Raw genomic sequence first — 22418 nt, 5'->3', positions numbered from 1 at the left:
TTGTTAACTTGATGCTAAACAGTTTTCAAATTTGCCTGAGAATAAAACATTATGCCACGTAGAGAGAACTGGACGGTATGAATTGGACCTTAGCAATGTGCAGAAAAATGTATTTTTCTTTATAAATGTTTTGCCACTGAAAAAACTGGATACAATAGTTTTTCAGTCAGTTGCAACTGCACCTTGTTTGCATCATCAGTTAAATCAGATGCACAAAGTCCCATGTTACTTAATAATTCAACTGTAATTATCTACTGTAAATTTGCTTATTGCTCATAAACCAATATGAGGAAGATGTTGAGCACACTCACAGCTGTATTAAAGCTGTTGTTCTTGTGTAATTTGCGTTTCACAGGAAGTCCTTGTAGATTCACAGCTTCCTTGTTTGAATAGTCCAAATAAAGCCGTGTTAATCTTTTAGTACTGAGTGTTGACTGATGTCTGAATCAGCTCTCTAAGCCGTCCTGTCAGCACTGGAGGAGGAGGAAGTCTTTTATCAACCCGCCGTGTGACTGCTGTGTGTGTAGCGCCTTGTCATAAAGGCTTTTCTACGTGCTGGCATGAAGATTCACTACGGTAAGCCCCGGCACTTTATTTTCAAGAGTTCAGCAAACCGAAACCAAATGAAGGGTGAAAACAAGCATGGTGCTGGTTTATTGTGGTGCAATGTGTGGAAATATTGCAGCAGAGAGATGTAAAAAACAAACATGAAAAAATGCTGAATAGAATCATATTTTTTCTTTTGTTTTCCTCTTGCTATACCTCCTTTTGCTATACTCTCTTATTCTTTGACTTTTATTGCTTTCAGGTGATGCTTGTTAGTTGAAAAGCAATAAAACTATTTCTAAAATATTATGGAAACCAAATGCATATTTTTTGACTTGGCTTTATATTTCAGAGGGACAGCATGTGGAAGCAATGCACCTAAGCACCCTTTTTTATCAAGTATGTATCATTGCCTGTATGTGGCTCTTCAGTTCCTTGTTGACTTCTGATATTTCAAATAAATTTGATTCTAATTGAATTATATTATCAATTTGTGTTGTAAAAAATACACAAGTTACAGAAGTGTGAAAAAGTATTTGCCCCTTAAAGATTTATTTTGCTTTTGTCACACCTAAATATTCAGATCATCACACAAATCTGTATATCAGAAAAAGTTAGCCTACGTCAATACAAAATAGCTGTTTTGAAACAGTGAATTAATGACTGGGTAAAAATGCTGTCCAAACCAACCTGCTTCTATATGAAAAAAGTAAAAAATCCCACCTTGTTAAATCATAAATTAATTGCAAATAACCGCATTTTTTTGGAAACTTTGTTCAACTTCACAAGCCAAACCCTGGCCTGTCTACTACCAAAAAATAGAACCAAGAAATTATGTAAGTAGAGCCTTTGTGACATTATTAAGTAGGCTTATAGATTTTGAAAGCCACACTTCAGACCCTGACCTAAAAAATTCTAGAACAGCTGAGAAACAAAGTATTTGTCAGGATCTGCCATTTTTGGTTTTGTGTTTGTTTACTTTTCTAGTTATGTCGTTCTCATGTTCTTTTTGTTTAGTAGTTGTGTTCATTTGTATTCTCTGGCTAGGTTCTTGTATTTGGTTTCCCAGTAGTTCTGTGCTCCTTAGGTTTATTATTCCCTTTTCTCTCATGCTTAGTGTTACTTATTTTCTCCCAGGATTAGTTATTGTACAGTTCTCTGGTTAGTCACTCATGTTTCAGTTCCTGTCTGGCAGTCAGTTATATTGTTATTCAGTATTTCTGTTGGTTTACTTAGTTCTTTCCATGTCCTTAGATTTAGTTCCTTCTAGAGTTACTATTTTATGTTAGCTTATTTTTAGGTTTCTTTTCCTTGTTCCTCCCAGTTAGTTTAGTGTTTGTTTCCCTTAGAGTTGTCTCTAGTTTAGTTCCCCCCAAAAAACCAAAAACGTATCTTGTGGCAAACTATTCTGTGGACGTATGAGGCAGAAACCTTTAAATAGTCCATCATACTGACAGTTAAAATGGTACTGGTAGTTTGAAATGGGGTACCTTTGCTCAGTCAGGACCTTGAAAACCATAATTCTGCTCTCAACCAGGAAAATCAAAAAGGTTTGACCTTAAGCTAAAGAACAATTGGGCTATGCACTAGAACAATGGTCCAAAGCACACCAACAAATCCACCTCTGAATGGCTCGCATACAGATATAAAATATGGATTTTGGAGACATCCATCAAAGTCTGGACTTAAATCAAATTGAGATGCTGTGGTATGCTTAAAAATGCCACTAATGCCTGAAATATTTTCCAATATGGCTAAATTAGATTCTGCATAGAAAAGTGGACAAACAATTATCTGCAGCAATGTAAAATATTAATTGCCAGCTTTTGCAAATGCGTGATGCCAGTTGTTGCCACCAAAGCTGGCAAAACCAAAGTTTAAGTTGAAGAAAACAGTGAAATTGAAATAATTTTTTTGCAAAGGCCAGGTTGGTTTGGCTAGGTTTTTTAGACTAAATAGTCATCTGCATTTTGTCTTTACTTGAGGTATCTTGTTTTTTTATATTAAAATCTGATTAATCATCTAAACATGTTGTCATCGTTTTACGGATAGTTCTGACCCACATGTAGTAAATGCTCAAAGGAAACCAGGAAGAGTTTAACAGATTTATTGAAAGCACAGAAGTAAGTACGGTCTTGGCACAGTAGGCAAAGCTGTAAGGAAGAAAGCATAGGTAAGTTAAGACGGTGACTAAGATGGGAAACTAATGGTGTTCTGTTTCTTAATAGTTGGTTGTTGACAAACCGCCAGGAGGAGAGGGAGTAGGGCCGGAGGAAACAGCGTGGGTCTACGGATGTGAGTTCTGCTAAGATACATAGTCCCTTGGACATTAATGGTGTTTGAAGGATTGTATGGTGGGCACGAGTGGAGCGGTGGAGGGTGGACAGGTTTTCTGGAGGCAGGATCAGAGGTCGAATGCAGGAAAAGATCAGCAGGAGGATATCCAGCAGCACAGCGTTAGCGAGACACCAGTTTGTAGATCCATCCCAGGGAAACTTGGAACGAGGTCTCATAAACCAAATCCATTGGGGGCCAGCCTGGGTAACATCCAGGTAGTCACCAACATGGTATACTGAAAAGACAAAATAGGTTAACAAAGTCGAAGCAAGCAATACAAGAAGCGGCTCAAAGGTCGGTTTGGATAGCACCACTGAAGGCTAACACTCGAGCGCTGACATGCTGGCTGCCTCCTGCTTAAATACTCCAGGAGCCTCATCACCGGTGAATGGGGAACACCTGTCTCACCGCTCCTGCTCTCCAACACCCTCTAGAAAACCAAACACAAATAATACAAAAAAACATCTCCATCCCCACTTTAGTTGATTAATAAATATATTTATGTAACTGACATCATCATCAACATATGTGAAAATTGCTTGTTTTTACCTGGACCGGAAAAGGACAAAGTTAAACAAAGGTTATAACATTTTATTTAAATCAATGCTGATGCAAAAATAAATCTAAGAGCTTAAAAAGATGGCAGCAGGACTGCTTTTACTTCCTCATGGGTTAGGAAGTTAGGAGACCTCCTCACCCATAAGCCTAATTACCGTCAATTTAAGCACTTAAGCTAGTCATGCCCTGGATAACTGAAAATCTACACCATCAAATTCAGCAAGAAAGTTACAATGGACAACAATGACTTAACTCCAAGACACAAGAATATGTTCTTGTTATTCCACTAAACTACTGAAGGTATTTCTTTGTAACGGATCGCATCATCAGGCCTGGTTTTACCAAAAAATAACAACTTTTGAGCTCCTTGAAGTAGTTTAGAAAGTAGGTTGATAATGACCAAAAATAGTTTTAAAACTTTAACAAAAATATCCCTTTATTATGTGTTTAACTCCTAACATATACCCCATATTTCTGTTTCACTATAAAATTATACTGGGAGAAGCATTGTATTATAGTATTATCAATAACTTCTAAAGTATTAGCTTATGACAAAAAAAATGTTTTCTTAGAAAATGACCTTGATGTACTCTGCTACTACTTTGTGATTTAATGCTAAAAACTGTCAAAAGTACATAAGATTTACATAATTATTATTTTTTCAATAAAAAAAAATGTCTATTAGATTTGTGGCATGAGGACCACATCCTATATATATATATATATATATATATATATATATATATATATATATATATATATATTGCATATATATTAGAATGCTTCTCACATCTATTTGACTTCATGCTTGCATTGACAGGTACCTTTTTATTTCTTCCACAAAGACCAGCTGTGAAGTCAGTATTTTTCTTTACATATGTAACAGCCAAAAACTGAAGTCTACAACCTCTGAAATGGAGAGGGAAGTATTTCAGCTACCTCAAGTCATTTCATAATTGCGAGAAGACCCAACACAATGAAGAATTTAAGAAATTTGCAGAGACTGCCAGTGTTGGACAACAACCTTTTCCTCAGTATATTTTGAAATAGATCTTGACATAACACAAGTGTTCAGTTGAGAATGTTATTACCAAAACTTTCCATTAATTTCAAAATTCATTATCTTTGCAAAAATTCAAAAACATTTGGACTTGATCGTTAACCTCTTTTTTTTTTTTACTTGCAGATTAATAAAAAGGTGTTCTTCTTTAATTAGAAAAGCTTTATTTCCAAGTACGTTTTTGGACATACAAGGAATTTGTTTTGGCATAGTCGGTGCAAATTAAACAAATGTTTGATTAGGCTGCACAGTCCAGTGTGTGTACAACTGGTGAATCAGGAAAATGAATAACTTAAGTGTAACAATGTTTGTATGAACCTTTGAAATGCTGAAGGATGACAACATGAAGGAAGGTCCATAGTGCCTGTGGTAATACTAGCAATAGACTAGAAAGAATAATATTTTGTGGGGGACATGATAGGATAATGGGTCGATAAAGGTTACAAAGGGGAGGAGAGTGTTGGCTTTATGATTATTGATTGATTAATCTTGATCAATAAATATAATTACAAATCATAATCTGACAAAATCAACTTCCTAACCAAAATCCTCATTTATGAATTGAGACCAGAGATGTTTCTGGTGTTGTAATTGTGGCTCAACGCCTTTGACAATTACAACTGTTAAATACTCCGTAATAATTAATAACGATCGCTGGAGATGTCACTGTTTAATCGACCGTTTCTGCCGAAATGTGTGGAACGTTAACCTTATTTTGACTGACGAATCACTTTCGCACACAATGAACACAAAACGCTCTCTCTTTATCTATGTGAATATTTATTAATCTTCACCTATTCAACATGCAAAATTCTACAAACACAGGGGTAACACATCTAAATAAGCAAAATTCAACAAACGGTAGTGGGTATGTATTGAATAAACCAGCAGTTTATGGCAAAAACAGAAGAAGGAGTGAGAATATGAAAAGGGTTGTGGTGGCGAGTGGGGGGAGGGGGGGTTGGAGCGCAGCTCCGACTGTCCTCAATGATCTTCTGATCATAAAACTTCCCCCCAACTCCTGAGCACAAAGGATTCTAACTTTTGGCGGCAAGCTAGCACAGTGAGATTGAAGACAAAGGGGAAATGGAGAATTTTACCATGAGGTCGTTTAACAGTCCAGTCTTACAACGCACCCGCGTTGACTCTCAGATAGTAAACACAAGCAGCTCTAGGACCGCGGCGGATTCAGATATCAAAATAATACATCAAAGTTTCAATAAGCAAGGTTACATGCACATATCATTCAGAACACATGAGATCCTAACCAGCGATTCTGATCGCTTCTACAACCTCTGACCCTGCCCAGGCCTTCTAATAAAGAAATAAAAGATTAAATAAAAGATGGGTTTTACTTGTTGAATCTTCCTTCTGGGGCAGCGAGTGGGAGGAAAAAGGGGGCTGAGTGTTGTGCGCGTCCGCAGTTACACTCCAAGAGAGCGGTCAGTCCCGTCCTTTGGTCTTCTTGACGAAAAGGAAAAAAAATAGGATCTGACCATCAGCAGTCGACTAGGGATGAAACACAATGGCGGTACTTTTCCTCAAACTCCGTGTTTTAGTTACGTGTTAACTCACATCTTCGATCGGCAAAGTGAAATTCCTGGCCTTCCTAGTCCAAAAACCTCAGTTATGAATTGTTCGTTGGCCAACGAGAGAGAGAAATAACTGAAGACTCCATGTGGGATCTCTGTTACTTCCAAGGACGCTCCAGTTGCGTGGCGACCCCGTCAAGATTTCCAGCTGGAAAGCGAGTTTTAAAAATGTCCGCCTTCCTATATAGCGTCTTGTGACGTCAGACTTGAGACGCCCCGTCATAACAGTTGTGATGCTTGACGGGATATGGAGGCACGGACTGTCCGGGATACAAAATGGCCGCAAGCATCAGGAGGCCTGGTGCAAGTAGTCCAATATTCAGCAACAAGTGGTCCAACAAGAGTTAGAGTCAGGACACCGTTGTCTCACTCCACAGGTGAGGATGAAGGGATATTTGGCTGAGAGTAATTACAGAAGCTCATGGAAAATCACAAAGGGTTTGAATTGAGCAGGTGATGCACAGTCCAAACCGTGTTGCCCAGTAAATCTTTATTATCTCTGAAGAGCAATTTCTTGGACAGCCAGTAGTCAAGAAGGATAAAAAACCACAAATGTGAGAAACTGCAAGAATAGGAACAAGTTAATGTCACCAGGGTGTTTTTTAGCAGCAACTGCAGCTGTGATAGAAACTGTAACATCTGCTCCTGCAAACATACCCCATGACAAATGTGTATATATTCAAACAACTAATTTCAGCACCACTATTTGGACTGAAAACAAGGAAACCATCATCAGAAAATTGAACTCAGAACCTTTACAATTAAATCATTTAAAGTAAATTCCAGTGCAGCATTTTCTTTTCAACCAACTACTACTCTTGCTGTCTTCTTTATTAGGTACACTTACTACATTGTTTAACCCTGAAAGTATATTAACCGATCATATCCGAGCAAGTTGATGCATTTAGGCATTTAAAGATCCTGATGCTTAAATTAGCCATCAGAATGTTGAATCAAGGGGGTTCAAGTGGCTTTTGCATGGCTGTTGGTGAAAGATGGTAAGGTAGTAGTAGTAAGAACTTAGTGTAAACAGCATGTAAGCATGGGTCCACTCTGCCTCGTTTCAAAGGTTCAGGGGGGTGGTGGTGGTATAATATACCTCTCAAGACCAGTTGAGCATAATTTAAACACAACTGAGTAATGTCTTTGACCATATCCATTATTTTACAAGCACAGTGTACCAGACTTCCGATGGCTTTTACAAGCTGGATATGACACCATGTCACAAAGAGTAAATCCTCTTGAACTGGATTACCTAAACATGATAATGAATTAATTGCACTCCAATGGCCTCCACAGTCACCACATCCCAAACCAATAGAGTACCCTGCAGCACTGAAAACGGCCCTGTGTTAAAGTATGTTTTCTTATTATTTTGTCTGAATCAGTGTTTCTCAACCCTGGTCTTCAGGGCCCGATATCCTACATGTTGTAGCTGTTCCCCTTTTGTCCACACACCTGACTTGAGTAATTAAGCTTGTGAAGCAATTGATGTTGTAAAGAGGAGGTAAGAAAATCATTTGAATCAGGTGTGTTGGACACACCTAAAACATGAAGCACTGTGGGCCCTGAGGAGCAGGGCTGTGAAATGCTGGTCTAGATCTGCTCCCAACAATTAAACATGTTTAAATTAAACACGTTCTACAAGCTTGATTTTTAATGTAGGTTTTCTGGCTCGAGACTATGATGATCTATGTTTTTACAGAACAAGAACCTGCATGCAATGCCTGAAAGGACTTTTTTGGAGGTTGGCCAGGGTTTGCCTTGGAGATCAGGTGAGTACTTCCATTTGTCTGTAAAGTCACTGTTTACTAGCCCCCAAAAGAGTCAGCGGAAGTGGTTCATCTGATTAGGATTTAGCCTAGATTCAGTGGCTTGTAAAAGTATTCATACCCCTCAAACTTTCCACATATTGTCACATTTCAACCTCAAACAAATATATTTTATTGGAATTTTATGGGAAAGACCAACACAAAGTTGTCTACAATTGTCACCACCATATTTGACAGTGGGGATGGTGTGTACAGAGTGATGTGCAGTGTTAGTTCTCCGACACACATAGCGTGTTGCATTTTGGCCAAAAAGTTAAATTTTGGTCTGGTCTGACCAAAGCACCTTCTTCTGCATGTTTGCTGTGTCTCCAGCATGACTTCTAGCAAACTGCAAACAGGACTTCTTATAGTCTTCTGTTAACAATGGCTTTCTTCTTGCCACTCTTCCATTAAGACCACATTTGTGCAGTGCATGACAAATAGTTGTCCTGTGGACAGATTGCCCCACCTGAGCTGTGGATCTCTGCAGTTCATCCAGAGTCACAATGGGCCTCTTGGCTGCATTTCTGATCAGTGCTCTCCTTGTTCGCCTTGTAGGTGGGCGGCCTTGTCTTGGTAGGTTTACATTTGTGCCATACTCTTTCCATTTCGGGATGATTGATTGAACAGCGCTCCGTGAGATGTTCAAAGCTTGGTAAATCTTTTTATAGCCCAAGCCTACTTTAAATTTCTCCACAAATTGAACCCTTCACTGTCTGGTTCTGTCAGGCTGTTCCTTGGACTTCATGATGCTGTCTGCTCTCCTATATTCTCTTAACCAACCTCTGAGCCTGTCACGGAGCAGCTGTATTTGTACTGAGATTAGATTACACACAGAAGGATTCTATTTAGTTATTAGCAATCATCAGGCAACTTCTGAAGGCAATTGGTTGCACTCAGAGTAAAGGGGGCTGCATACTTTTGCACTAAATGGAGACCTCAGGATAGACTGAGAACTAGCCAGAGGGACTACATATGTGATAATAGTGGACAGTGTTGTTCGGTAGGACAGTTGGATCTCTATTTAGCTCCTCAACCAATGAATGGATGGATGGAAGGCTTTGAAATCAAGGAATAAGAATATGTTTGAGTTTTCTCCTGCCTGTAAAAGTCATTTGTAGTTACCTTCCAGGCCTATGCATTGAATAATCATATTCAGAGTAATTTCAGACAGATTTCAAGCTTATTTGCTGTTACAATAACTCAACAACCTTATTTACATTGCAGTAGCACCTCAGAGTCGAACAATATCTAAGCACAAACATTATTGTTGGTTCCCTGAAGACAATGCTGTGAAGATAAAAGTCTGGTTTATACAGTAGAATAATTCTTTAGTCAGACTTTTCCTTTTCCTCATCTATTGTCCTGCTGATCAGTTGCATCTCTCGCCACATCCATTTCATTTCACTGCGCCGTGGCTATTTTGATTTATTCCTCTGCTTTGCGATTTTCTGCACATCTTCCTCTCCACTTCCCCACCACGCTGTCTTGTCATTTAGCTTCCATATCGGGCTGAACCCCACTGTCGCTTCTCAGACTTTTTGATGTTTCCTCACTTTCATTTTAGCATGAGGCTCGCTGATGTTTGCATTTCTGCTCTGCATAAATGTGTAATTTTTTTTTCTCAGTTTGTCATTGCGTTTCATCACCGTTGGTCTTTATCGCCTCCCAAATCAACTGAAACTATTTCAAATGGATCAGCATGCTTCTTTTTGTGGCTTTCCCTCTATTGTCAGTGCATGTGAAAGCTTCTGGATGCAGAAGGATTTTTAGATTGGACTTACTAATTACTACAGGGCAGGTAAATTAGCTGATAAAAGGAGAAAAATAGTTGGATGTTACACCTATTGTGAGGACAAATCTTTTCAGCTCGGAGTAAGGTCCATGCAGACAAGGTCGACAACATGTCACAAGATCTTTCATTAACTTTTAAGAATTTAAAGATAGTTTCATGTCAAACATGAATAAATATAACCCAGGAATCTTTGTAATACTTAACAGATTTGTGAGGTTTTCTGAATTTGGGAATGTAGAAAGGAGTTTGTAGCCTATCCAGCTGTTTCCAGATTTGTGTAACTTCTCTTAATCACATCTTTATAACTGCAAGGACTGTAGTTCTTTAGCTGTTTAAGTCATTTTTTAGGAAGTGCCAGTTGCCTTTTTTCTTAAATTTCTGATTTTAAATCTCTAGAGGTAATTCCAAACTCAGAATGAGGATTTCCGCTTTTTTAAATACATACAGTTGCTTTACATTACCTTTGTTCTTAGCTTTGAAACTACAAAAGTCTGTCCAAGTGCATTCACACAATCCTGTCCACTCAGCACTGAGTACCTGCTATGAATCAGAAAAAGACAGACCCAAGATTCAGCCAGACAGTACTGAAAGTTTAAAAGGTTTATTCAGCCACAGGAAAACGTCACACAGGTAACACTCCTCACAGCTTCCAGGAATCACTGAGGCAGAAAGAGGGATTAGTGACTTGTAGTCTCTCCAGATTTTGCAGGGATCAGAAAAGCCACTAACCTGCTTTTGTCTTGCGTGGAACTTGAACTTGAAACCCAGAGGGGAAACCTCAGTGGGCGGCAGGCGGTGATCTCCACAGCACAGGTAAGAAGTGACTCCAGGCTGAATAATCCGAGGGCTAGGCTGGCTCAATAATCCAAGGACAGAAACAGGGTCAACGATCGGAACAAGAGGCGTCAGGCAAGGGGCAGGCAGATGCATAAACCAGATGCGGGAAACAAGGTCGACAACCAAAATCCAAATAGTACGACAGGGAGCAGGCAGAGGCATAAATCCAAAAGACAAGGCAAGGTCAAGAACAATGATCAGACAGGAAGGAACGCTGGATATCTACTCACACGATGGCTTTCAAACATCTGGCACCATCTGCTTGTCAGAGTCAGTATATATCAGGGAACACACAGGTGCTTGGCATTCCACAGATTGCACTACACTGCAGCAGCCACCAGGTGCATCTAATCTGCTGATTGCAGCCAGGGAGACAGGGTAGAGCAGACGTGCCAGAATCATAAGAGTACCTTTGGCTTTGGGAAAATCTTTTATTCACACACCAGTCTAATTTGAATGCATTGCCTCATGTATCAAAGATGGCACTATAAAGAGCTCAGTCCTGCAGAAGCTGTGAAGTTTAATTGTGTACAATGCCCCAGTGGATGAGTGGGAGTAAATCCCAGCTGCTCAGTGCTGTGGAAAGCCCAAACCTAGAATGGATCTTGTTCTCAAGACTGTTGTGCATACTTTATTCCAGATAAATATAGGAAGTGTGAGAAATTCAAGAAGTTATTTGGATTTGTAATATATTTATTCCCTTTACTATTTGCTTTTTTGTGAGGCTAGACTTAATAGCTAAAAGTCAACTTTTATGGAACTACTGGTGAGTAATAATGGTTTGTAGTGCTTTAAGTATAGTCCATGCACTTTAGCAACATGAACTGACTTTTATTTCCTTAAAAACTCATGTTCCCTTTTTTGAGTGAAATTGGATGCTGTAGCAGTACTGTTTACAAACTGTAAAAACTGAACAACAACCCTGAATTGGGTTGTTTGCCACTCCAAAAGAGAATACCAGTAAGAGAAGAAATCTGTCTTTAGGTCAACTGCAAAAATATATAAAGGTAAAAAAAGGTTTTGTGTAATGTGTGCATCTTTGGAAGTCATCGGCTGCATATATGTTTACACATAAGGGATTTAAATTGTTCAGAAAGGATTTCAAAGATTAAGAAAGAAACACTTTTGTAACTGCTGAATCCAGTTTGGAGCTTGCTACATGGTGAGGTACATGTCCATCTCGGTAAATTATAATATTATTAAAAAGTTAAATTATTTTCTAATACATATCAAAAAGAAAAATATATATATTATATAGATTCATTACACACAGTCTGATATAGATTTTTGTCTGGTAATTTTAGAGGATTATGGCTTACAGTTAATGAAAATCTAAAATTCAGTTACTTGGAAGAATTGATTATTGCATAAATGTTATGATCCCATAGATTTTGGGTTTAGTGTTATCTGGGTTCTGTATTTTGGGTTTTATTTTTTGTTATTCCTGCTGATTTTGATATGTTGTTTTTTCTCCTTATTCCCTCAGTTTCATACTTACTCTTTCTATCTATATTGTTTAGATATCTCACTGCTCCATAGATGTTTTTTTCTACACAGTTACCATGGATTTTACTCACCTTGTTTCCCATTTCACTAATCATTCTTCAATATTTAGGCCCTGTGTTTCTTCGCATTCAGTGATAGATTCTTGATTATGTTGCTCTTCATTTAGTTCCTTCTAGTTTCTTCATTCCTTAGAGTTCCTCTTTTAGGACAGATGAAACAATTTTCCACCATGTGTTTTTCTTTCCATAAGACAAAAACTGATTTTATTACAGAAATGTTATATTATGGCTCATGAGACAGTAGGCCGTGGACTCTGTCATGGATGCTGTCATTGACAGCATCCACATAGAGGTAATGTCATGAAAGGATATTGCTACAGAAGCTTACAGTTTACAGTGTGCTGGATCCAAGCATTAATGGAAACTGGGTGGAAGAAAAAAAACTTTCTCAACCAACAGTCCAAACTGCAGCTGTGGCAGTATTGTGAAGCAAAGCCTTTTCAAGAGTTGGGAGGACTTACAAGCGGTTGAAAGCAGCTGTAGCCAGCTCTGCAAAAGCCAGCGCACACAGATGTGTCCTAAAACTGTTGCATTCCTTGTGTTAATCCACTGCTGAAATAGAGGCAATGGCAGATTCTTTTCACCTGAGCTGAAGGGGAAAACGCTGGAGTGTTGCACAAAGTCAGTCAGTCATTTTCTTCTGCTTCTTCCATAGTGGGTCATGGCAAAGCTGGTGTCTATCTCCAGCAGTCAATGTGCGAGAGGCAGGGTACACCCTGGACAGGTCGCCAGTCCATCGCAGGGCAACACACAAACAACCAAGCATACAGTCATTAACACACCTAAGAGCAATTTAGAGAGACCAATTAACCTAACCTAACAGACTGTGGAGGGAACCCACGCATGCACAGGGAGAACATGTAAACTCCATGCAGAAAGACCCCTGCCAGCGGTCAAACCCAGGACCTTCTTGCTCCAAGGCAATGGTGCTACCAACTGCGCCCCCTTGCAGCCCTCTGGATCAAAGTATTTTACCAAATTAGAGTAAATTTCTCTTTAACGCTTTTTCTTTCTTTACAATGCAACTACAACCACACATTGTTGGATGAGAATCTTTTTTTTTGTTTATAAAGAATAAATCACATTACAATAAAGCTATGTTTTTGAATTTGTATTTTGCTCATAGTGTTTAAAATATCTAAATATTGGACATTATTGTAAAGCATTCGGACCAGATAAGATTAATTCAAATCTATTCATGGCTCACCTACTTAGCTAGGCATACTGTACATTTAGGATCTGCACATAACAGTGCATATGTTGGCAGTAATTATCCTGACATGGTGCCCAGTTAATTTCATCTCATTTTGGCAATGATACATGGCATCAATTTGGAGATTTTTTGTCATTTGGCTCAAATTCAATCCAAAACACACCTGATATTAACGTGTGGCTGAGGTGAAAGACCTGCAGATATTTTTGCCAAACATTGTTAACCTACTTAGTTTATATTAGCACTTTAGTTTGTGTTTTGATGCTCACCATAATGAATGTGTGAAATTTAAGAGAGCAAGATGGATGAAATACAAACATATTGTGGAGTCTGAAAAAGAAACATAGAGACAGAAAAGTTCATTAGGAAACAAAAAGTGTTAGACATGCTTGACCTGACTTTAACACTAATTTGATGTAAAAATAGGAGCTAGTCCTTGCATGCTATCTAGGAAAGATGGTTCCAGATAATCCATGTCTTTGTCTGATTTTCTGCAACTGTCCATTTCTCATAGCAGAAAGTTTGAGCCTAATTTACTTATTTCTTTTATTACAAGTTTTCATTTTAGAAACCAACTTTTTCAATTCTAGATGTCACAGCGTGCAGTCAACGCTGTTCTCATTTTCTTGTGGTTGTGTGAGAACGCTCCACAGCGGGTGGGACTCAGGGATATTTCAGGGCTTTGTTAGAACACTGGACGCCTCCCCAAAGATGTCACATGCTTGTTCATGCAACCCTTAAAGACAAGAGATCATTAAAAAGGAGCATCAGATGTCATCGCCCCACACTGTCACTTATTGTACAACATGTTTCAGCACAGGATGTTATTTAATTGGGGCATGCTGAAAACCTTCAGAAACTGGGTTTTTGTCCACTTGGCTTTGGAGGTTAGGACAAACAGATATTTTTTTTCCCTCAATGTCCTCTCACAGAGGCTTTCTTCCCTACAAAAAAGAACAATCTTTCATACAAGAAAATAATTATCTAGAATTGAGAGAAACTAGTTTGAGAGCCCTACATGTGGTATGTCAGAAGGGTGTCTATACATGAAGCTGACACAGTAGAAATAACCTTTATTCCTGAATCCAAACTATGTCCTTTTTTGACTCCATAAGGACTGGTGTGGAGGAACAACAAACATCCCACTGATCAGTAGGATTATCAAAAAAGATATCAAAACAATACAATTTCTAACTCTTAATGTATAATTGTTTTCATTATCACTGATGTGTACAGTGCTAAATTTACCTTCTATAGGTTTTACCAGACTTTGCACAGGCACTTTACAGATTGATACTTACCTTCAACCTGTCAACTAAACTTGTAAGCAGAGCATACCAGCAAGCTTGGACTTAGTTTTATTTTTCATCATCATAGTTAACCTAATCACACATAATCAAACATTAGAACTTAATGAGAGAAAATTGTAGTTTAGAAATGGCCTAACCAGAGCCCAGAACGTCTAAATCATACAGAAATCGTCAAAAGGGATGTGGACATGAGAAGGCAACAAGTGGCATGCTCAAGAATGCTACAAAAGAAGACTTGAATACTGCAATTAAATAAAAAGTCAAACACTTTGCGCCAGGTTTATGAATGCGCACTTGTTTTTTTTTTTTGCAAAACATTTTTTTGCTTTTAAATTTAATTGTACAGGATTTATGTCACATTAAAAGTGAAGAAAGTTTTGAAATGATTCATCATGTCCTCATTTTTACATAAGTGGTGTATACATTCTTAAGACCTTCCATCAGCTTGAATTCTTTGTTGTAATTACTTTAAACTGTATTTAAAGGTTTTAAAACCAACTACCCTGATGTCAATTCACCTTGACCAGCAAGTTTCTATCAATCTGACCTCCTTCAACTGAGAGGAGATTTTGCTAAGCTAATTTCTGCCCATCTCTGTTTGAAACATTTACCACACTCATCATTCTATACTCCAGGCCAGGAGAATTGCGGTATCCATTCAGATGACAGCTTTACAACAGCTATGTTCACTTAGCATTAAATCCTCCTCTTGACTGAAAACTAACCTTATTTTCAGACGGAAAGCAAGGAAGCGAAAAGGAAAAGAGACACTCAAATTTACTGTTTAATTTGGTTAATATCATTGGTTCGAGTTGTAAATTTACTGCAGCCCCTCCATTTGAATTAGACTGCAGGGAACAGTTAGAGAGAGGCAGCTTGGATGTGAATAAAGTGTGTACACAAATGCAAGTGCAAGAGGGCTAGATCAATACTGCTGTGTTTGCTGTTCTGTACCAGTCTCTGTTTGAGTATTGCGTGTGTGTGCGTGAGGGTATATATGTGAGTGTGAATACTAATGGTTCATGGTAAAATGTAAAAGAAAAGGTGCACATATTTCCAACAAATGCCACATAGAGCTCATTTAAAAAAACAAAAAACAAATCCAAACACAACACACAGCTTGTTTGGAAAGCTGCATGAATACACAATCAGAGTGGTTGAGTCAATAAACTTATTTGTGCTTGACATTTTATTTTTCAATGTGTAAGACATCAAAAGTCTAGAAAGCAAACTGCAAGTTCAAGTACACAGTCAAGTTTTTTTTTTTTTTTTCTGTATGTCAGGAAAAAGAAGACTAATATAATATTCTGAGCAGCTAATATGAATATAAATAAGATGAACAATAGTTTTGAAAGCGCACAGGTCATTTGGTTAACAGAAAAGAAAGAGAAGCTACAAACAAGAAAAAACTAAGAAACACATTTTCTACACTTCAATTTTCTCAAACAAAATTACTTTTTGCTACTTATTAAACACTGACTTGGCCACATGTTATGCCTTTCTCTCATAAAACAGATTAGTGATTCCTAATCCTAGTCCTGAGTCCCTGCTGTCCTGCATGTTTTAGATATGTCACACACCTCAAATGATTTTATGTCATCAGTAAAATGCCAACAACATCTGTAGAAGTGCTTAATCAGTTGCGTGCCATCATCTGAGACAGAGAACAAGGGTCCTGAGAATCAGAATTGATAAACGTTGATCTAAAGAACATTGAAATGTGGTTGCCATCTAAACAGTATCGACATAGAGATATATGTTGTTGTCTAAATCTGGTTGGAAATGTGTTAATTTTGATGAAATAGCCAATTAAACCTGACTTTTAAATTCGCCATCTGCATTCTGTGACACAAATTCTAGTGTGCTGTGCTTCAAAAGGTAGGGCAGAGAAAGGGAGGCACATGATGGATGAGAGTCTTACACAGATTCTGAAGGCTCTTCAGTGCTGCATGGGGGACTAGAACAATGCCTTTGGGGTGGCACAATAGGGTAGTTGTAAAATTTTTTAAGCAAGGGGACCAGAAATTGTGCTTTAACGTTTGACGAATCACACTTCTTAGCGTCCCTACCATCTGGGGCGAAGGACAGAGTGCTTGACAAACCTCAGATTCAGGAGGAACAATGTGGCATTCTTTCTGGCTGTAGTCAATATCTTTACCATTGTGGAATTGCTAAAGTGATAATGGAGTTTGGTAGTGGATCTATAGAAAGCTTACAATCAAGTTGCTCAAAATATTTTTTGGAGTGTGTTGTTATGAGGTACCTAGATGGCTCTGAAGGCCTTTCCTCTATAGTCAAAGTAAGAGTTGTTTCCACATAATCAACACAGTCACATGACTAATCCATGTCACCGATCCCGTTTGTCTTATTCATGGACAGGATCAAGGTATAGCCATGAAGAGAAGGGTGTTTAGTGCGGGAACCTCAAGGTCTCAACTTTGCTTTTTGTGGATGATGCAGTCGTGTTGCTGCAATTAAGCCATGACCTTTGGAGTGCATTAGAGAAGACTGGAAAAAGGTGAAACGGCTCCCACCGGTTTGGGTATCAGTCTTTGCCTCAAGAAAGGAGTTCAAGAATTGAGGTGTCTTGATCATGAGTGAGGCTAGCATTGAGCGGACAGATTGGCCCAACATCTGCACTATTGGGGGTACTGCTCCAACATGTTGTCTTCAAAAAGCAAAGCTTATGATTTACCAGTTCATCTAGATTTTGAACCTTACCTATGGTCATGAAATATGGATCATTTATGGTTTCTGGCCTGGAAACACCTCGGGATCCACCTTAATGAGTTGAAGAATATCGTTGGGTAGAGGTACATCCGGGTTTGCCTTGTGGCCCTGTTATCCCCAGCAACCTCAAGTTGGATAAGCTAGAGATCAAGAATAGATCGATGGATGGAAAGATGGCTTTTGTGTTGTTTATTCAGAATTACTTTTAATGTTTCTTTCTTGCTGATTAACACAATGTATGCCTGGTTTGATTGTCTCATCTTTTTCAGCAGGTTTGTTGGAGTGCATTTTGATGGAACTCTAAGCAAGAGTTAATTATTAATGTTATCTATTACCAAGACCTAATTTGAACTTTTTCAAAAGTGAAAGCATACAGATATACAGTTTCAGATACTACATCCTTATTCTTTGGTATTCCTATCTGATTTTTTGTTGTTTCTTTAAATTTATTTTTGGAAAATACAGAAAAAAAGAGAAGAAGAAAATTCCATTAATTTAAAAGACTTTATGTTTGCACATAATTTAGCTGATGTGACCAAATCTGGTAGTTCTAAACATGCAATCTATTTCTCCTAGTAAAACGGTTTGGCATATTGTAATGCTCAGTAAAGAACCGAAGGCAGGATGCAACACAGCAGCTGCCCACTGATTTATAATATGAGCGCTTGTTTTATATCTTGACATTATTTTTATACCCAAACAGCATTAAATAATTCAGCTTCACTGAATTCAGGAACACCAAAGTCTTCCAAAGCTGCTACTGTTCACAATTTCCTCTGACATTGATAGTATGCAACTTGTTATGGTCAATTACTTTAGTAGATTTAACATCCAAACTTCACAAGAGTTCTTGATGTATTTAGCAATAGATTTCAATCAGAGGAGGGCAAATTTTGCTCTTTAGCTTGACACCTGCTGCTGGCAGATTTAAACAGCTGTAGACAGTGCCAGCAGGAAATTGACATATACTCCATGAGCTGCTTGAAACTGTGTCCAACTGACACCTGCATGCTGCTAATATGACTCAACAGTTAATATCAAAACGTCCTCTACAGCCTCACTGAGTTTATGAATAACAGGTTGAAGAGCAAAGTAAAGGTAATGCAATAAAAATAAAAAAATAAAAAACATTGTCAGACCTTCAGGAAAGGTGCATCTAGTTACCGCAATGAACCACGCAACCATTCCTGAACAACAAGACTTGCAGTCAAAAGTGTTCTTGAATGAAATTAATGATCTACCAAATACTAAGTGATTGCCACCAAAAGGACTGGAATCCATTGTTATGGTCTTACATATTTTCACACATCAATCGTTTTCAGCATGTCTTCATTTGTTTGTTCATTTCAAATCAACACTTTTCATCAGAGTTTGCTCTTTTTCTGTTTGGAGGGACTCATTTTACAATGATTTTCAAAGAGGAATGAATTATTATCAGCATGTACACATTTTGCTTCCTTTGTCTTTAAGTAAGGGCCACATGTGTGAAACAATTAAAAAGCAGATATAAAAGTTACGTGGATCATGTTGCATGGATCATAGGGTTTTAACTTTTTTATCCCTAAATTCTTCTTAAATGTTGTATGATCTATGATAGTGATAAGCCTACCTCTTCAGAAACCAGCAAAAAAATAGGGACTGATTAAACGTCTTTGTACACTTGTCTTATGTCACAGGTTAACTTCATGTACTGTGAATTGAAGTTAATTAAGGAAACAAATTTTAATTTCCTTAGTGTTTAAAGTTTCTGGTAGAGATGAATGTTTATTTTTTACTTTTCAGAAGCTAATCACAAAATAATATAAATAAAGGTTTCTGCAACATTAATCATCTCCTAATTAAAAATGAGTGACAAGAGTTTGTCAAAAAACACCTAGAATTATAAAAAAACATCAACAACAAGACAAAGTTATGATTAATCACTTTTCTGATTAAAAGAAGTTATCATCAATCACTCCCATAGTCTCCAACACTGAACCAGAAAGTCTGCGGCCAATAACCAGCTGACTAGGAGGATTTTTCTTCAACAAAGAACCACTTTATTACAAACTTCCGTGTTCCTTCTAGGGTAGATTTTTTTTCCACTTGAGAGACCGAAAAAGACAGGTTTCTAGGTGAGCACAGGGCTCTGGCTTCTCTTTCATATTAGCTTTTATTCAGGAGATATTGGATGCTTCGTTGTGCAGTGTGTTACTTTCTTCATTACACAGTGTTTTATTATTTCTATCCCATATCAAAGGCATCTATTCCCAAATGTAAAAGTATATTTTGCCAAAGAAATATCAGACTGTCTGGGCTTGTTAGTTCAGCTCAGACTCTTATTTCTTCTTTTCGAGGGCATGTCCAAATATTCTTCATTTTCTTAAAAAGAAAATAAGCAAAAAAAAATTCATTTTGTTGCTGTATTTTTTTGTTTTGAAGGAATGCAAACTTTTTAATAAAATATGTGTCTTGCTGGATAAAATTGAATTAATTTAGCAAAATCCAACCTGTTTTAAATAACTGCTTAAATAAAATAAATTATTCTTTTAGTTGTTCAGACTCACTGTACTGCTCCATCTCATTGATTGTTTTCCTCAGATGAATAATATGGGATCATTGCGAGAGAATGCATTATGTAGTAATGATGTTATATCACAAAACCTGCTATAAGTGCAGTTTAATATTTAAATACTATTTATTTGTAGGGATGTACTTTTCAATAAAATGTGCCGTTAGAATTTACTTTTAAATATTAAATAATCTTAACAACTGTTCAGGACTATTTTATCTTTTTAGACAAAAAATGGCAGCACAAACCCAATAATCAATGAAGACAACAAAACTGGTATCTGGGAATCCAACAATTCAACAGTGCTTTGGAGCAGTTGTTAAACAACTTGGTACATTGTTGCCATCCTTTGAAAGCAATGATTCTTTATAAAAATGCACACAAGGTAATTTTTATTATTTAAATTTCTCAAACATAGCATATCAGACCAACACTGTTCTTGGTTTAAATCTGTTTGGCCTTTTGGTATGGAGTTTGACTGTGCACATTTTAGCTACTGTGCACAAACTAAAGAACCTCCACCTCATTTTCTTGCTGTTCTCTGATCACATCTGTGATCACATTTCCCTTCAGACTGGCTCTATTCCACTGACTCTATTCCACTGACGCAACTTTCAACACTGTGTATCATGGCATCCCCCTCCAATGCCTTCAACACTCTCCAGGATTGACTGAGACAGTTCTGTAATGGTTCTGCTCTTACCTCTCAGACCGATCTGAGTATGTTTCCATCGGTAAAAGCAAGATCCCTGATTCACACAGTCACCTGCAGGATCTTTCAGGGGTCAGCATTGGGGCCGACTCTTCCTCTCAGTCACATTAGCCATCACCACATGATTTCTTTTCATTGTCGTGCAGACGACACGCAGCTCTACATCGAAACAGATCCCCACCTCCCTGCAGGTGCATCACTATTACTCTCACTACCTGTCTTGAGGAAGTAAAAGCCATAATGAATACCAATTTTGCCCAAGTCATATTTTGACAAATTTGACTTAGCTCTACCAAATCCTTCCGACTTTATCCCCCTGGACAAAACCACAGACCATGGGCTACAGGGTCTGTGAAACACCCTCCCTGACCATGTGACAATACCACAGACTACAGAGAGTTTTGAGAAAGGACTTATGTGTCAGATCCACGGAGGTGTGTGCAGGATGGTATGTATTTGTGTTTCGCAGTGTGTGACTAGAAGGTGTGGCTTGCATCTTCCATCTTGTTAGGATCAGTCAGGAGGAGCTTAAATAGAAACAGAAGATGCCAGATGGTTTGCTCACCCATTATGGTAATCAGGCCTACAAACTCTGTTCATTGTTTTGTCTTCTTGTTCATAACTCTAACCAGTTTGTCCTCCTTTTTTCAGGCTCCACGCCCATTCTCAAGTTCTATCATTTCTGTGAGCTGTTCCCTATCTCCTCTGATTGATTAGATAAATCCTCTAGAGATCATTATCACTGGACCCTCTGTTCCTCGGACTGTCCTCCTGGTATCTGCTGCTCACACCTCTCAGATACTCACCCTCCAAAACCATCAACTCTATCACAAAGATACATCTTTACTGAACCATTGCTCACCACCACCTGCTAACCTCAGACTATGGCTCCACTTACCTTCTCCTGAGTCTGCTCTCTCGCCTCAAACAGTAAGGATCCATTTCACTCCATCTACTCACCTCACATGTTCTATGTTAAACCAAACAATAACCACTTACCTTTCATCCTCAGTGCCTCTCCAGAGCCCCGCTGAGAACCCAGGCAGGGCATTCTCCTGCGTTTCATACTATTCCATTGTTTATGTAATTGTTGCCTGCACTACGGTCAAACCTGAAAACATGTCACGAAGACTGTTATAGATTTTCTTATCAAAGTGGGAGAGAAATCAACACATTAACAAGAGAAAGACCGGACTTTATCTTATAAAGTTTATTCAAAGGCTGTCAGCATTTGAATGACTCTGTCACTGAGCAAGTCAGAACGGCAGAGCAACGAACAAGAGTTTACAGACAGTATTTAAACAGTATGTGGGTGTTACCTCAACGTAAGTGTTTTAGAAATATGATCCTCAGACCCCACCTTGGGTCAGATGTAACAAAGTTATTTATGAGGGCACCCATCTACCATCCCTTGAGGCATACACTTCAGGGAGTGTTGACCATAAACCTCCTGATAATTCCTTTACAGATCAACTCCTCTAGGGTAACAAAACACAGAGGTCAGAGAGGAGAGAGGTAAAGAAAGGTTCAGAGCACTAAAAAAAGAATTTTCCATTACAAGACCTTCCTCTTTAAAAATTCTATGGAGTTCAAACAAAAATTCAGAATGAAAGACTCACCCTCGCTGTCTCCACCATCCTATGACATCCCTATGCGTCTACCGGCCTTCCAATCAGCATCCTGTCACCTCCCGACGCCTCGTTTTTTAAAGGACCTTCAGCTGTGTTCCTCCTCGTTTGTCAGCTGAGCTCATCTACGACTCTGACGCCTCCTCGCACTGTTCATAACAGACTCTCATAAT

The 22418-nt window shown here is 38.3% G+C and overlaps 1 long non-coding RNA gene across 1 annotated transcript; it reads left to right on the top strand.

Moving 5' to 3' along the window:
• Window positions 1–441: 441 nt before the first annotated feature.
• Window positions 442–21541, top strand: LOC124859810. The gene is made up of 5 exons (XR_007036196.1): window positions 442–576; window positions 899–945; window positions 2775–2841; window positions 7799–7868; window positions 21269–21541. It is a non-coding gene; the product is annotated as an uncharacterized LOC124859810 (long non-coding RNA).
• Window positions 21542–22418: the final 877 nt, after the last annotated feature.

This window comes from Girardinichthys multiradiatus, chromosome 23 (assembly GCF_021462225.1).
Source record: "Girardinichthys multiradiatus isolate DD_20200921_A chromosome 23, DD_fGirMul_XY1, whole genome shotgun sequence".
NCBI lineage: Eukaryota > Metazoa > Chordata > Actinopteri > Cyprinodontiformes > Goodeidae > Girardinichthys > Girardinichthys multiradiatus.
This window is presented reverse-complemented; position numbering and strand designations above follow the sequence as displayed.